At 42.4% G+C, this 3,591-nt stretch overlaps 1 long non-coding RNA gene across 2 annotated transcripts; it reads right to left on the bottom strand.

Moving 5' to 3' along the window:
* Positions 1-1,126: 1,126 nt before the first annotated feature.
* Positions 1,127-2,532, bottom strand: LOC120419353 (uncharacterized). Of its 2 annotated transcripts, none has more exons than XR_005605703.2 (3): positions 2,273-2,532; positions 1,656-2,216; positions 1,127-1,588 (listed from the first exon to the last, which is right to left on the bottom strand). It is a non-coding gene; the product is annotated as an uncharacterized LOC120419353 (long non-coding RNA). The 2 variants fall into 2 exon arrangements; XR_005605702.2 differs by having other exon boundaries at positions 1,130-1,588; positions 2,319-2,532.
* Between the last annotated feature and the right edge of the window lie 1,059 nt (positions 2,533-3,591).

The raw sequence follows: 3,591 nt of genomic DNA, 5'->3' as shown, positions 1-3,591 counted from the left end.
GCGCCGGCCGTGTTGCCGACAACTTCCCCGTTTACTCCACATACTTCCAGAGAGACCTTCGTGCGCTTCAATCCAATGCGCTTGACACATGCCTCCGTGATTAAGGATGCTTGGGATCCACTGTCGACGAGGCATCGCACCTGGTGTAACTTGCCGTCCTTTCCCTGCAGGTTGACGACCACCGTAGGCAACAGTGCTGCCGTCGACGGGCCGTGCTTGTTCGCCTTCGTTTGGGCTGCGTTCGCTGAGAACGACCACCCAAGTAACCAAACAGCACTAAAACAGGAAATTATTCAGCACTATAAGCGCATTTAGTGCAACGCATAACAGCTAAACAGTTTTTAAAATTGCACCAAAAGCGCCAGAGGGTATCCCGGATGTCGTTTTTTTATTGTCACCCTAGTAGCCATGCATCGGCGAGGAAATAGACCGATATACGCCTGCGAAGCTTGTGACATAATCGAGGTGAACGGCAGCACTCTTGTATTTGTGCATGATCTGCGGAGAGTCCATCGATTTCAGCCAGCTTTGAAGATCTTTGGGAAAACAAATAAAAAGCACATAATATTCAACGGAAACATTCCTATGAAGATTTTTATGGCTCGCCGCAATAGAATCATATTGTAAAAGACCAAGCTAAGCATGATCTCCAAAAAGTTGCACTTCTTTTTAAATTTTGTTCTCACCAACTTACCACAATCGCGAGAACACCTTTCTCTTCCCAGGTTTTAGAAAGAAAGAAAGATCGTAGGAAAACACGTGGTTTTGGTGAAAAATTTTGTTCACCACCAACAGGATGGTGAAAAAATGTCTTATCAGAACATTCCAGCAAAATTCTAACAGATTCCGCTCTGCTAGAACATTCTAGTAAGTTTCTAACAAAATTCTGTCAGGCCTGCTAGAATCATTCTACACTGAAATAAATATCATGATACATGCTATTAGTGTCACATATAGATTTTTGCAAAATGCCTCTGCATTTGACTGGTATATGCAATGCACATAAGTTGTATGAGCACTGCATATACATGGTTATGAATTCGAAATATGCCAATGCATATAACATGTATGTACACGGCATATGAGCAGTATATGTGTTGCTCAAAGCATGTATAAGCAGTGTTCATAACTTACAAGTGAATTTTCATTTGATTCTCAATTGTTCTACTTGTAATAATTATTCTTTAATCCTTATGTTGTAAATTTCTCAATTTTCTTTATTAAACATTTTTGAACAATTTGTTTTTTGTCCATAACTTTTATTTAAGCATATCAATGTTTTTGACAATTTATTATATTAAAAATGATTTGCTCAGTTGTGACGTCTCGGAATCTACTTCATCGATTTGTAGTGGCCGTGGTGATGGTGGGAACGATGACGACAACGTGCGATGGACCGACCTTGACCATGGGCAGCCACATTTTGTCGGGATCACCATACTTCCTGACGCGTCCGGAGCGGAGCGGAGAACCTGGCCTAGCCATGCACCAATGAAACAGCTGCTGGTCAGTGTTGTCCGCAACGTGATTCCGGCTGTAGGTTATGACCAGCAGGACGTCTCGCTCGCAACCGGTTGGCTGGCACTGCCTGATAATTGTAAAAAAAGAGAAAAGAAATGAATTCAAGGAAATTTTAGAACCTGTTCAAAACCTACCCCTACACTATTGGGCCACCTCTTCTGTCCGCTTGGCCGTCACCATGCCTCCGTGTTCACGATCCGGCAACTGTTGCCTTGCCCACTCCCGATCGAGTTGTACTGCTGCTCATTCCGGCACCTGCAATCCTCAGCCGAATTGATGGCAACTTTGGCTGTTTTCGTTATCGGTCAGTTTCCCGCAAAGTTTCACGTCTCCCGCGTCCAGCAGCAACGCGTTCTCAACTCCGTCAATTGAACCGTCTCGAACCTAGTCTCGAACACAAAGGGGTGATCCGCCTGCAGCTCCGGGCACATGTGAATGTTCAAAATGGCGTTGAACTTTTTGATGGTATTGCGCTTTGCCAGGGAAGTGGCCACCGTCGAACCTGGTTGACTAACGTAACTTCTCGCCAGGTTCTCCTCCGGAATGATGTGAAAGTCGTGCTCGTAACCCGAAACGACCAAAAAAGAAGTGTTGAACTACCCGTCATCTTCCGACTTTTTAAGAAACACTTTGGCCTCATGGAAGAGTCGCTCGAACCGAGCATCGCTGCTGTAGATCAACCCGTGGGGAACCACCTGAAATTACACCAACGAATTAGACCATGAAAACAGACTTAAAAGCGGAAGCGCACCTCGAATAAAACCCTTTTCGTTAAACCCCAGCTGGACATCACTTACAATCAGAATCTTTATCGTACGGTTCCCTGCCGGAGTTTTGCATCTCCGTGCACCAGCCGGATCAGGTTGCAGGAACTTATTTTAATGAAAATCACAATTTATTTCAAGGCAAAACCGGGAGCAACGCTGTTTTTTTCTATTCTTCGCCATCTTGTTTTGCAAAATTCGTTTATGCCACACATTTGAGACCTGTCCATAAATGTTGTGAACATTGCATATATTGTCGCCGCGGCACTAAACCGAATTAAGCGAGTTTAACTCTCGCGACGATTTTCTGTCGCGAAATATCTGTCAAACTGTTTTGAATCAGTGTGTTAGCTTTTTTTGTTTTGATTGCTTGGTTTTGCTTGAGTCGTTGAAAAAAATCGTGGAGTTCTACTTGGATTTAAGAAAAATTGGGACAATTATGTTTAATTAGTGATTAAAATCTTATGTTCCGGAACATTAGAGGTTCAAACTAGCATCCGAATTGTTTTCGTTGGGTCATGTGATGATTTTGAGTTTGTTCCCAGCTTTAGGAGGAGACACAGAATATCAAAAGTTTTGGTCACAATCTTGGGCTGGGTTGCTATCTAGCCTCAACAAAATTACCGAGTGACCGTCAATCTGGTCCGTTAGTACCGTCACGAGTTGATCCGGTTGCTGATTTAGTGGGCTCATGAAAATATAAAATTTGGATTGACCTTTTGAAACCCGATCTCGCCGTAATCAGCCTTTTTAGGCTGTACTTCATGGAATTATACATCAAATTCACGCCCATAAAGCGATTCCTGGCAGAACTTTGAGGTCGCTTCCTTGATCCTTTTTGGTTGCGGCGCTAGTCTCTTCGCAACTCCACTTGCGAAATTTCAGTTTGGTGCCGCGGCGAAATTTTGTTTTGGTTTTGAATGTGACATTTGAGATACACTCAGAAAAGAAACAACCCAAAATTGCTTCGCGAGATGAAACACACTCGCGCTGTTATTTCGATTTATTTCCGAAATCACAATAAGTTGTATGTGTAGAAGCATACTGCAAAAATCTATAGCATATCGCACATACCATTTATATGCGATGCTCACGAAGTGTACTTGCGTGAACAATATTTTTCATCAATCAGAATTTACGCTCGGTTATGTGCAATACGCATATAAAATCTATGAAGATTCTTATTCAAAATTATATGTGAAGCATATATGTTTCAATTTGACAACTCATGGTTTTTATTGCGCTGTTTTAAGATTCAGTTATGTGCAGTTAGCATATATAATGAATAATGATTTTAGTTTCAGTG

Source organism: Culex pipiens, chromosome 3, assembly GCF_016801865.2.
Source record: "Culex pipiens pallens isolate TS chromosome 3, TS_CPP_V2, whole genome shotgun sequence".
Taxonomy (NCBI): Eukaryota; Metazoa; Arthropoda; class Insecta; order Diptera; family Culicidae; genus Culex; species Culex pipiens.
This window is presented reverse-complemented; position numbering and strand designations above follow the sequence as displayed.